Below are 14131 nucleotides of genomic sequence, written 5' to 3'. Positions count from 1 at the left end.
AGTGTTATTAGAGCAGTAGTCTCTTACCTTGGGGAGGTCAGTGTTATTAGAGCAGTAGTCTCTTACCTTGGGGAGGTCAGTGTTATTAGATCAGTAGACTCTTACCTTGGGGTGGTCAGTGTTATTAGATCAGTAGTCTCTTACCTTGGGGTGATCAGTGTTATTATAGATCAGTAGTCTGTTACCTTGGGGTGGTCAGTGTTATTATAGATCAGTAGTATCTTACCTTGGGGTGATCAGTGTTATTATAGATCAGTAGTCTCTTACCTTGGGGTGGTCAGTGGGGTGCCGTCCACCCATTTCCAGGTCCCCTCAGTAACAGAGTCAGTCAGACCAATCCAGACATAACTGACTGATTTAAACCCATTGATGAATGTCTGTTGAGGAACAGAAAAAGCATTGTTACTAACACATGATGGACTAATAAATAGAGTATCTCTCTCTGTCTCTCACCTGTTCCTCTTCACTGTTAATGATCACCAGATCTGCTCCTCTCTCCAGACAGTCCTGTCTACTCTCCTCCCAGGATTTCCTCTCAGTAGAGAGGAAGTAACAGCTGCAGCCAAACCTTCTCCATCCTTCAGGACAGGACCCTAGAAGTTTCACATTAAACCTCTCACTAAAGGCTTCAGTCATACTAAAGTTATACTTAAATCTGAAGTGGTTCTCCAGCAAATTAGTAAAAATGTCTCACCCCATGTTCAAGAATGGCATTACATTACAACCTCTCACTTTTGGTTATTTTAAAATGAAATGATCTCCAAAATATCGCTATTTTTAAAACAAGCCATAAAAAGTTGGTTGCAATTTCAGTTTATTCCAAATATTATGGTTAAACTCAAATATACTAATTGATTTTTAAAAAACGTTATTTTTATTTTTTATATAAAGCGTTATAATCTTTCTACGTTATAGAAATAGGACTGGTAGAGTTGTTACACATGCAGCTAACAAAAATATATGGAAATGTCTGTTCTACTCTAAATGAAAACCAACGTTGGGGAAGAGATTTTCCATGTACCTATTCCATGGTACATGGTTTATGAACTGATACACAAAACGACCCTGGATTAAAAAAAGGTTAAAATTATTACACACCATTCTTGCAACCAATAGAAGGTTATATACAGTGCTTTCAGAAAGTGTTAAATGTAAAAAATAAATCCCCCGTCATCAATCCACACACAATACCCCATAATGACAAAGCAAAAACAGTTAAAAAAACATTTTTGCAAATGTATTAAAAATTAAAAACGGAATTATTACATTTACATAAGTATTAAGACAGTTTACTCAGTACTTTGCTGAAGCACATTCGGCAGTGATTACAGCCTTGAGGTCTTCCTGGGTATGACGCTACAAGCTTGGCACACCTGTATTTGGAGAGTTTCTTCCATTCTTCTCTGCAGATCCTCTCAAGCTCTGTCAGGTTGGATGGGGAGTGTCGCTGCAAAGCTATTTTCAGGTCTCTCCAGAGATTTTGGATCGGGTTTAAGTCCGTGCTCTGGCTGGGCCACTCAAGGACATTCAGAGACTTGTCCCGTAGCCACTCCTGTGTTTTCTAGGCTGTGTGCTTAGGGTCGTTGTCCTGTTGGAAGGTGAACTTTCGCCCCCATTCTGAGGTCCTGAATAATACCATGCTATTGTTTGAGGAGAGTGAACAGTTATGAACTTAAATGTATTCATAAACCAATTAGGCACATTTGGGCAGTCTTGATACAACATTTTGAACAGAAATGCAATGGTTCATTGGATTAGTCTAAAACTTTGCACATATACTGCTGCCATCTAGTGGACAAAATCTAAATTCCGTAGTCATATATTTGCCTTTCTTTGCATTATAAAAGATGGAAAAAACAAACATATTGTTTTTGTATTGTCTTTTACCAGATCTAATGTGTTATATTATCCTACATTAATTTCACATTTCCACAAACTTCAAAGTGTTTCCTTACAAATGGTATCAAGAACATGCATATCCTTGTTCAGGTCCTGAGCTACAGGCAGTTAGATTTGGGAATGTCATTTTAGGTGAAAATGTAACAAGAAAAAGGTCCCACACTTCAGAGGTTAAGTAAACAAGGTATCTGTTTTTTATTCAACTTGCACACCCCCCAAAAAACTGTTTCGCTTTGTCATCGTGGGGTATTGTGTGTAGATTGATGAGGATAGCCATTCTAAAATCCAATTTAGAATAAGGCTGTAACTTAATAAAATGTGGAAAAAGTGAAGGGGTCTGAATACTTTCTGAATGCATTGTATATGGAGGGGATACAACCATCCCAGCTCCACAGATTTTGCTGCTTAGAGAAAGAATCATTAGATCAATTCTTTTGGTACTGTCCATATGTAGCTTGTTTTTGGTCGCAGGTTCAGGAATGACTGGAGAATTGCAACATTTACCCGGAGCTAACTCTGCAGATAGCACTGCTGGGTGATTTAAGAAGCCATAGTCAATCCATCAATATTATAATAATACTCCTAGCAAAACATTTTTACTTTGTTACAATATGTGGAATCTGGGAGACTAGAAAGGTTCCAGATGTTTGTGAAACGTCACAGCACAGTTGAAAAATATGACAAATATGAATGAAAACTGGATGGTGTTCAGATATAGATGGGAGGGGTTGAGTGGAGCTGAAGGATGGGACTAAAAACAAGCAAATTATAATTATTGTAAAATATGCTCAGTCCATAATATGTATATAGTATGCACAAGCTGGAAGTAGAAGCCTAAGTGTTGTTTTCAGTTGGTTTACAACAATTAGGGGACGGGCGGTAGGGTATGTGGAATTAATAAGTAAAATATATATTTTTAAATATATATACTACCAGTCAAAAGTTTGGGCACACCTACTCATTCAAGGGTTTTTCTTTAGTTTTACTATTTTCTACATTGTAGAATAACAGTGAAGACATCAACACTATGAAATAACACATGGTATTGAACAAATCAAAATATATTTTATATTTGAGATTCTTTCAAGTAATGATGGAATGTGGTATCTCTTTGCTTATTTGAGCTGTTCTTGCCATAATGTGGACTTGGTATTTTACCAAATAGGGCTATCTTCTGTATACCACCCCTACCTTGTCACAACACAACTGATGGGCTCAAACACATTAAGGAAAGACATTCCACAAATGAACTTTTAAGAAGGCACACCTGTTAACTGAAATGCATTCCAGGTGACTACCTCATGAAGCTGGTTGAGAGAATGCCAAGTGTGAAAAGCTGTCATCAAGGCAAAGGGTTGCTATTTGAAGAATCTCAAATATAAAATATATTTAGATTTGTTTAACACTTTTTTGGTTACTATATGTTTCCATATGTGTTATTTCATAGTTTTGATGTCTTCAATATTATTCTACGATGTAGAAAATAGTACAAATAAAGAAAAACCCTTTACAGACAATATAAATGGGGGATTGGAAATGGTGCAGACAATTACATGTTTTTATATTTAATTATTTAACTAGGCAAGTCAGTTAAGAACAAATTCTTATTTTCAATGATGGCCTAAGAACAGTGGTTTAACTGCCTTGTTCAGGGGAACAGTGGTTTAACTGCCTTGTTCAGGGGCACAGTGGTTTAACTGCCTTGTTCAGGGGCACAGTGGTTTAACTGCCTTGTTCAGGGGAACAGTGGTTTAACTGCCTTGTTCAGGGGAACAGTGGGTTAACTGCCTTGTTCAGGGGCACAGTGGTTTAACTGCCTTGTTCAGGGGAACAGTGGTTTAACTGCCTTGTTCAGGGGAACAGTGGGTTAACTGCCTTGTTCAGGGGAACAGTGGGTTAACTGCCTTGTTCAGGGGAACAGTGGGTTAACTGCCTTGTTCAGGGGAACAGTGGGTTAACTGACTTGTTCAGGGGCAGAACAACAGATTTCTACCTTGCTAGCTCAGGGATTCGATCTTCCAACCTTTTGGTTACTAGTCCAACAATCTAACCACTAGGCTACCCTGCTGCCCCTACCCTGCCGCTCCACATTGAAGGAAGCCACAATCTGCAACATTAAAGATGACCTACCCCCTTAAAAAAATTATACAATCTGAGTTCTAGGTAGTTCTGATGACCTCTGATCTCCTGTGGCGTGTGTTGAGCGCGAAGGCAGAACACAGCTCCAGTCAATTTAATTTGTTTTTGGTCCTAATGGTCATGGATAGCATTGACAATACTTATTGAATATGCTTGTGTGAGATAACAGGTCAACTACAGACACTGTGGATCAGGAAGCAAATAAAAAGGTGGGCCCTTTGTACACATTTACCTTTGTTCTCCCAGTTCAGTCTTTCTATCTCCTTCTGTAGCTGGTCACGCTCCATAGTTGTAGTGTTCAGACTCTTCTTCAACTTGTCTATTTCAGTGGTTCTGGTATTTAGACTACTCTGTAGCTGGTCTCTCTCTTTAGTCAGGGTGTTGTAACTGGTCTGTAGCTGGTCTCTTTCTGTGGTCCTTGTATTTAGACGATTCTGTAGCTGGTCTCTCTCTTTAGTCGGGGTGTTGTAACTGGTCTGTAGCTGGTCTCTTTCTGTGGTCCTGGTATTTAGACTATTCTGTAGCTGGTCTCTCTCTGAAGTTGCATCTGTAAAATGGAAAAGTCAATCAAAATGTGTAACTGTCACAACATTGACAAAAATGTTTTAGTAAAAAACAATGTTCACTTACAGGAATCCCACAGGCCAATGATCACAGCCAGTAGAACAAACACTGCAGCAACTGTGGAGGGTCTCTTCCACCACTGAACATGTTCTGAATAACAAGTTATTAAAGTCAGATCTTTGGTAATGTGTTTTACTGTATCAGTGTTTTATTTGAGCTGGATTCTGCAGGAACAGGATCCGGCAGCTCTCAGTTTTGGACTGATGGATTCCACAACCTATTTGGTCGGATCCGCTACCTCTCGTGGCATAGAAAATAATTGTTACTGTTTGCAATGAAAGAATTTGAATTAAAGAGCTCAAAGTTAATTTGAGTTTCCTCCTCGTTAATTCTCCTGCCCCCTAAAATAAATGCAATGTAAAAACGTAGATTTCTATCCCGGGACTGATTTTCTGAGAATACTAAACTTTTCACAATTTTATTACTCATTACGCTGTTATTTCTAACCCGATATGGATGACAATACCTTCAAATTAAAGCTGACGAGTTGCACTTTAACCCCATAGTCATTATTTAAAATCCAAACTTTTGGAGTATAGAGCCATAAGAAGAAAACATGCTTCACTGTCCCAATAACTACAGAGGGTCTGTAGGTAGGGGTAAGGTAGAGACAGGTAGCCTCAATATTAACAGAGGATACTGTATGTAGTGGTAAGGTAGAGGCAGGTAAACTCAATATTAACGGGCACTGTAGGTAGGGGTAAGGTAGAGGCAGGTAGCCTTGAGGTTACAGTGTTGGGCCAGTAACCAAACGGTTGCTGGTTTAAATACCGGAGCAGACAAGGTGAAAAATCTGTTGTTGTGCCCTTCAACAAGGCACTTCATCCTAATTGCTCCGGGAGCGCTGTACGTTGGAGACATTGTGATCATTGTCTCAAAGTCCCACTGGTGTTAGAAATGTAATTCCTTCGACCTCATGGCACCTGAGCTCAATTTCGAGTCTGATAGCAAAGGATCTGAATACTTATGTAAATAAGGTATCTGTTTTTTATATATTTGCAACAATTTCTAAAGCTGTTTTCACTTCGTCATTATTGGGTATTGTGTGTAGATAGACGAGGAAAAACATTTGTTCCATTTTAGAATAAGGTTGTAACAGAACAAAATGTGGAAAAAGTCAAGGTGTCTGAATATTTTCTGAATGCATTATAAATCCTCTCCACAATAACAAGAGTTTAACACTACTGATAAAGTTAAAGCAATCAGAGGCAGATCAACTCCTTGACACAATGACTCACAGGAACAGAAACAAGCAGGAACATCGCAACACATTCATTACATTAACACCAGGCACAATACTTAAGTAGGGTACTTCCTTACCTGTGGTGAAGGTTGTGGACACCAGTTGACTTTGCTTTCCATTTTCCAGCACAGTGCAGACAGTGACAGAGTACTGAGTAGCAGGTTGCAGGTCAGAGAGAGTGATGCTGTGTGAAGATGTGGTAGTGATGTGTGGTTCTGTCCCTGGACAGGTGTAGGAGATCTGGTAATGATGTTGGGTTTGGTTCAATCCTGGTGGCTGGTTCCAGCTAACAGCAGCTGATGTGGTGTCCACTGAGTCAACAGTCAGCTGGTCTGGAGCAGGAAGTACTAAGAGAAAATACATTATTGTCAGTGTTATCGTTTAACTCCAGAAATAGACTACAATAGGAAAAGTAGAAGAGTAGTTTAAAAAATAGGAAAAGCCAGTTTGCAATTCCTTTTGATATGGGAAGAAATAAGCTGAAGCAGAAGTCACAACAGAAGCTGATTTGTAACAAAAATTAAGTGTTTCTGCTATTCCGGCACCATTTCTTCCGGCGCCGTCCCACGCCTGGACTTCCTGACGGGCCGTCCCCAGGTGGTGAGGGTAGGTAGCAACACATCAAAAACAGGTGTTGGCTTTGGGGGTGACCAGTGAAATACACCTGCTGAAGCGTGTGCTACGGGTGGGTGTTGCTATGGTGACCAGTGAAATACACCTGCTGAAGCGTGTGCTATGGGTGGGTGTTGCTATGGTGACCAGTGAAATACACCTGCTGAAGTGCGTGCTACGGGTGGGTGTTGCTATGGTGACCAGTGAAATACACCTGCTGAAGCGTGTGCTACGGGTGGGTGTTGCTATGGTGACCAGTGAAATACACCTGCTGAAGTGCGTGCCACGGGTGGGTGTTGCTATGGTGACCAGTGAAATACACCTGCTGAAGTGTGTGCTACGGGTGGGTGTTGCTATGGTGACCAGTGAAATACACCTGCTGAAGTGCGTGCTACGGGTGGGTGTTGCTATGGTGACCAGTGAAATACACCTGCTGAAGTGCGTGCTACGGGTGGGTGTTGCTATGGTGACCAGTGAAATACACCTGCTGAAGCGTGTGCTACGGGTGGATGTTGCTATGGTGACCAGTGAAATACACCTGCTGAAGCGTGTGCTACGGGTGGGTGTTGCTATGGTGACCAGTGAAATACACCTGCTGAAGCGTGTGCTACGGGTGGGTGTTGCTATGGTGACCAGTGAAATACACCTGCTGAAGTGCGTGCTACGGGTGGGTGTTGCTATGGTGACCAGTGAAATACACCTGCTGAAGCGTGTGCTACGGGTGGGTGTTGCTATGGTGACCAGTGAAATACACCTGCTGAAGCGTGTGCTATGGGTGGGTGTTGCTATGGTGACCAGTGAAATACACCTGCTGAAGTGCGTGCTACGGGTGGGTGTTGCTATGGTGACCATTGAAATACACCTGCTGAAGCGTGTGCTACGGGTGGGTGTTGCTATGGTGACCAGTGAAATACACCTGCTGAAGTGTGTGCTACGGGTGGGTGTTGCTATGGTGACCAGTGAAATACACCTGCTGAAGTGCGTGCTACGGGTGGGTGTTACTATGGTGACCAGTGAAATACACCTGCTGAAGTGCGTGCTACGGGTGGGTGTTACTATGGTGACCAGTGAAATACACCTGCTGAAGTGCGTGCTACGGGTGGGTGTTGCTATGGTGACCAGTGAAATACACCTGCTGAAGCGTGTGCTACGGGTGGGTGTTGCTATGGTGACCAGTGAAATACACCTGCTGAAGCGTGTGCTACGGGTGGGTGTTGCTATGGTGACCAGTGAAATACACCTGCTGAAGCGTGTGCTAGGGGTGGGTGTTGCTATGGTGACCAGCGAGCTGAGATAAGGCGGAGCTTTCCCTAGCAAAGAGTTATAGATGACCTGGAGCCAGTGGGTTTGGCGACGAATATGTTGCGAAGACCAGCCAACGAGAGCATACAGGTCACAGTGGTGGGGAATATATGGGGCTTTAGTGTCAAAACGGATGGCGCTGTGATAGACTGCATCCAATTTGCTGAGTAGAGTGTTGGAGGCTATTTTGTAAATGACATCGTGGAAGTCAAGGATCGGTAGGACCGTCAGTTTTATGAGGGTAATGGGAAGGGAAGAAATAAACTAAAGCAGAAGTCACAACAGAGGTTAGATATGCATTTATCAACTTCACTGCTACATTGTTGTCACCATGGCAACAAAGCAAAAAACACTGCAGTTCTAAATCCTCTCCGCAATAGTGTTTAACACTGCACTACTGATAAAGTTATAGTAAGCAAAGGCAGATCAACTCCTTGACATAATGACTCACACTAATCGAAGAAAGCAAGAATTCAGACACTATAAAAAACTTGTATTAATTTCAGCACCAAACTGCATGTTGAGATCTGGGGAATTCACCATCATATATTTCTCATCAGGAAGGATACTGGACCTTAACATCCCATGCTGACACATCCATTATGATTAGTTCATAGTTATTTTGATAACTAGTTAAGGTTCGATAAATATTATGTCTGGTGACAAACTTGACTTATTTGACTTCCTTACTTGTGGTGAAGGTTGTTGACACCAGTTCACTTTGCTTTCCATTTTCCAGCACAGTGCAGACAGTGACAGAGTATTCAGTAGCAGGTTTCAGGTCAGAGAGAGTGATGCTGGGTGAAGACGTGGTGGTGATGTGTGGTTCTGTCCCTGGACAGTGGTAGGAGATCTGGTACTGATGTTGGGTTTGGTCCAATCCTGGTGGCTGGTTCCAGCTAACAGCAGCTGATGTGGTGTCCACTGAGTCAACAGTCAGCTGGTCTGGAGCAGGAAGTACTAAGAGAAAATACATTATTGTCAGTGTTATCGTTTAACTCCAGAAATAGACTACAATAGGAAAAGTAGAAGAGTAGTTTAAAAAATAGGAAAAGCCAGTTTGCAATTCCTTTTGATATGGGAAGAAATAAGCTGAAGCAGAAGTCACAACAGAAGCTGATTTGTAACAAAAATTAAGTGTTTCTGCTATTCCGGCACCATTTCTTCCGGCGCCGTCCCACGCCTGGACTTCCTGACGGGCCGTCCCCAGGTGGTGAGGGTAGGTAGCAACACATCTGCCACACTGATCCTCAACACTGGAGCCCCTCAGGGGTGCGTGCTCAGTCCCCTCCTGTACTCCCTGTTCACCCGCGACTGCATGGCCAGGCACGTCACCAACAACATCATTAAGTTTGCAGATGACAGATAAAAAATGTCTAATCTATTGTTTACCTAATATCTATTTTTTACTTAAAAATGTCACTGTTGGTTAAGGGCTTGTAAGTAAGCATTTCACTGTTGTATTCGGCGCACGTGACAAAAAAACTGATTTGATTTATATTCATCAATTCATATAAATTAAAAAGAATGCTGTGATTATAAATCCTCTCCACAATAACAAGTGTTTTACGCTGTACTTTGGATAAAGTTAAAGCAAGCAGATCAACTCCTTGACATAATGACTCACAGTGGTGTAACGTACTTACATAAAAAATACTTGAAAGTACTAATAAAAATACTTGAAAGTACTAATAAAATTACTTGAAAGTACTACTTAAGTAGTTAAGGTATCTGTACTTTACTTTACTATTTATGTTTGACTACTTTTACTTCACTACATCCCTTAAGAAAATAACATACTTTTTACTCCATACATTTTCCCTGATACACAAAAGTACTCGTTACATTTCGAATACTTAGAAGGACAGGAAAATATTCTAATTCACACACTTATCAAGTAATCATCCCTACTGCCTCTGATCTGGCGGACACCCTAAACTCAAATGATGTCTGAGTGTTGGAGTGTACCCCTGGCTATCTGTAAAAAAATAAAAATGGTTCCATCTGAAATTATTTATACTTTTACTTTTGAGTATCTTTAAAACCAAATACTTTTAGACTTTACTCAAGTAGTATTTTACTGCGTGACTTTCACCTTTACTCAAATAATTTTCTATTATCTTTACTTTTACTCAAGTATGACAAATGGTTACTTTTTCAACCTGTCACGACTCCCACCGAAGGGCGGTGCTCGGTGGTCGTCGTCACCGGTCTACTAGCCGCCACCGATCCCTTTTTTCCTTTTCTGTTAGTTTAGTCTTATTAGTTGCACCTGTTCCTTTCTGTGTTTCTTGATGTTTGTCTATTTAAGCCTGTTAGGCCCGCCTAGGTTTGTGCGGGATTGCTATGCTGTTAGTTTGTGGATGTTCGTTTGTATTTTATTTTTCCGGACAGTTTTGGGTCCTGTGTATGGTTCTGTGTATGGTCCTGTGTATGGTCCTGTGTATGGGCCTGTGTATGGTCCTGTGTATGGTCCTGTGTATGTGATTTTCAATTGCATTGATGTCAGAGTAGTTACAGGGACAATAGAGCCCTGAGTACCAAGCCATTAGGACCTGCTGGTAGTTAGCAAGTTAGGTACTACCAAAGCATGTCCAGAGTGCATAAAAAAGGAGATTAACTCAGTAGTCATGTGGAATTTTACTGAGGTCATGACCCATGACTGCCGGTAATACGTGACCGACAAGCTCGATGCAACATTTTTAATTGTGTTTTTTTTACATTGGATAAAAGTAGAAACTCAGAGCTACAAAATGGTATAGCATACACTACAGTTGAGGAACAATGGGAAAGTAACCTCACTTTTGAGAAAATGGCCTTTGAATGCTTTGGTAAACCTACTGAAGAGCTCTTCTTTGTCTACACCCATTCAGCATCGCTCACACCCTCTTAAGCTTTAGCCCCACCCATCTCTTTAGGGATTCACATGTGAGGCCATGTACTAAACATTTTAAGACTAAAGGCTGGTTTAAACTACGGTGTGTTCGTAAATTTTAACTAACGTGCCAGAGTTTGCTCTGGGTGTTCGTAAACTCAGAGTATTGCCAGAATGTCCGTTCGTAAATTCAGAGTGTTTCGCTCTCGGAGCGTTCAGAGCGCACACTGGACGCTCTGGCCAAAAAGTAGGGTTGATCCGAGCGTTCTGTCCTAACAGCAGTAGTCAAGCACCCAAGCTAACGTTGGCTAGCTTACTAACTACTTCCAGATATTAATGAGAGACCAGACTGTGACCATTTTACTTGTCCTAGCAGAGCTGGTTAGGCTGTTTTTATGTTATCCAGAGCGTTGGTGACTGCAACTGTGCTGCTGGTAACAATTTAATTACGTTTAATTTGCCAACGTTTACTGACACCGGCCATATTCAACGGGTGTTGAGCGCTCATAAATTGGTTCTGCCCTCTGGCACACAGACGAGAGTGCTCTGAAATCTGAGTAGACAGCTAGAGGGAATTTACCAGCTACATCTATCAACAGTTTTCGCAGTTACATCATGAACATTCTATTTAAATGGTTACTTGCATAGTGGAGTCATTCGTATCTAAGACATGTAGCTAGCTAAACAATTAACAATATTCCCAACTCATGACGTTACTACCTTGCATGAATCTGCAGGTAGCTAACCAACCAGGTTCATAACTAGCTATAACCAGCAAAAGGCTCTGATAGGCTCCTCACCTCCTGACCTCAACACATTCCTTCATCTAATCTACAGATGTCAATTGTTTTTCTTCAGAAAACCATTAACTTCTGACATAACCCAGTCTCTTTAATTTCTTATAATTGATTTACTATCTCAATGATCATAGTTTAGCCGATTCCAACAATTTCAATAATGATATCAGTGATAGACGAGGTAGTTCTAGGCATACAATCAGGGGTAAAGTGGCTGAGCAGCAGGATAAAAATAATTGTAGCAGCAACATTCCCCATCCAACCTGGCAGAGTTTGAGAGGATATGCAGAGAAGAATGGGGAAAAGTACCCAAATACAGGTGTGCCAAGCTTGTAGTCATACCCAGGAAGACTCAAGGACTGTAACGGCTGTCTTCCTCCTCCTCCGACGAGGAGGAGTAGTAGTAAGGATCGGAGGACCAATGCGCAGCGTGGTACGTGTTCATGCTCTTTATTAAAACAAGCGAACACTGAAACAAAACAATAAAGGACAGGTGAAATAACCAACCGAAACAGTTCCGTGTGGAACACACAGACACAGAAAATAAACACCCACAACTCAAAAGTGAAACCAGGCTACCTAAGTATGGTTCTCAATCAGGGACAACGATTGACAGCTGCCTCTGATTGAGAACTATACCAGGCCAAACACAGAAATCCCACAACATAGAAAAAGGAACATAGACAACCTACCCAACTCACGCCCTGACCATACTAAAATACATAATAAAATAACTAAGGTCAGAACGTGACAAGGATGTAATCGCTGCCAATGGTGCTTCAACAAAGTACAGAGTAAAGGGTTTGAATACTTTTGTAAATGTGATATTTCAGTTTTCCAAATCCATTATAGAAGAAGGTTGTAATGTAACAAAATGTGGAAAAAGTCAAGGGATCTAACTTTCCGAATGCACTGAAGATATTACATTACAAATGCAACTTTTGCTGGATTTGGTTACTGGCCCAACACTCTAACCTAGAGGCTACTTGCCTCTACCTTATCCCTACCTACGGTGCCCTCTGTTCATTTTGAGGCTACCTGCCTCTACCTTACCCCTACCTACAGTACCCTCTGTTAATATTGAGGCTACCTGCCTCTACCTTACCCCTACCTACAGTATCCTCTGTTAATATTGAGGCTACCTGCATCTACCTTACCCCTACCTACAGTACCCTCTGTTAATATTGAGGCTACCTGTCTCTACCTTACCCCTACCTACAGTGCCCTCTGTTAATATTGAGGCTACCTGCCTCTACCTTACCCCTACCTACAGTACCCTCTGTTAATATTGAGGCTACCTGCCTCTACCTTACCCCTACCTACAGTATCCTCTGTTAATATTGAGGCTACCTGCATCTACCTTACCCCTACCTACAGTACCCTCTGTAGTTATTGGGACAGTGAAGCATGTTTTCTTCTTATGGCTCTATACTCCAAAAGTTTTGATTTGAAATAATGACTGAGGTTAAGGTGCAGACCATCAGCTTTCATTTTAGGGTATTTTCAACCATATCGGGTGAACCATTTAGAAATAACATCATGTGTAATAAAGTATTGAAAAGTTTAAAATTCTCAGGATATCAGGCGCGGGCTGAAAAACATTTTCACATTGCATTTTTTTAAGGGGCAGGATAATTACAGAGGAGGAAACTCAAATTAACTTTGAGCTCTTTAATTCACATTTGTACATTGCAAGCACTAAGAATTATTGTTCATGCCACGATCCGGAAAATTGGTTCTGGAATGCATCAGTCCAAAACTGAGAGTTGCCGGATCCTGTTCCTGCAGAATCCATCTGAAATAAAGCGCTGGTGATACAAGTAAAACACATTACCAAAGATCTGACTTTAATAACTTGTTATTCAGTACATTTTCAAAGGTGGAGGAGACCCTCCACAGTTGCTGCAGTGTTTGTTCTACTGGATGTGATCATTGGCCTGTGGGATTCCTGTAAGTGAACATTGTTTTTTACTAAAACATTTGTAGTCAATGTTGAGACAGTTACACATTTTGATTGACTTTTCCCCTTTACAGATGCAACTGCAGAGAGAGACCAGCTACAAAAAAGTCTAAATACCTCAACCAGAGAGAGAGACCAGCTACAGAATAGTCTGAATACCATGACCACAGAGAGAGACCAGCTACAGAATATTCTAAATACCATGAACACAGAGAGAGACCAGCAATGTAATAGTCTATTTTCCACGACCACAGAGAGAGACCAGCCACAAAATAGTATAATTTCCATGACCACAGAGAGAGACCAGCTACAGAATAGTTTAAATACCATGAACACCGAGAGAGACCAGCTAAAAAATAGTCTAATTTCCACGACCACAGAGAGAGACCAGCTACAGAATAGTCTAATTACCACGGCCATAGAGAGAGACCAGCTACATAATAGTGTAAATACCATGAACACAGAGAGAGATCAGCCACAAAATAGTCTAATTTCCACAACCACAGAGAGAGACCAGCTACAGAATAGTGAAAATACCATGAATACAGAGAGAGACCAGCTACATAATAGTCTAATTACCACTGCCACAGAGAGAGACCAGCTACAGAATAGTCTAATTACCATGGCCACAGAGAGAGACCAGCTACAGAATAGTCTAAATACCACGACCACAGAGAAAG

General features: G+C 41.3%; 1 long non-coding RNA gene across 1 annotated transcript; it reads right to left on the bottom strand.

Annotated features, from left to right (window-relative positions):
* Nucleotides 1-522: 522 nt before the first annotated feature.
* LOC139374632 (uncharacterized) lies at nt 523-4728 on the bottom strand. The gene is made up of 3 exons (XR_011627705.1): nt 4669-4728; nt 4271-4585; nt 523-593 (listed from the first exon to the last, which is right to left on the bottom strand). It is a non-coding gene; the product is annotated as an uncharacterized lncRNA (long non-coding RNA).
* Between the last annotated feature and the right edge of the window lie 9403 nt (nt 4729-14131).

Source organism: Oncorhynchus clarkii, chromosome 19 (assembly GCF_045791955.1).
Source record: "Oncorhynchus clarkii lewisi isolate Uvic-CL-2024 chromosome 19, UVic_Ocla_1.0, whole genome shotgun sequence".
Taxonomy (NCBI): domain Eukaryota; kingdom Metazoa; phylum Chordata; class Actinopteri; order Salmoniformes; family Salmonidae; genus Oncorhynchus; species Oncorhynchus clarkii.
The sequence above is the reverse complement of the archived record's forward strand: the minus strand, read 5'-3'. Positions and strand labels throughout refer to the sequence as shown.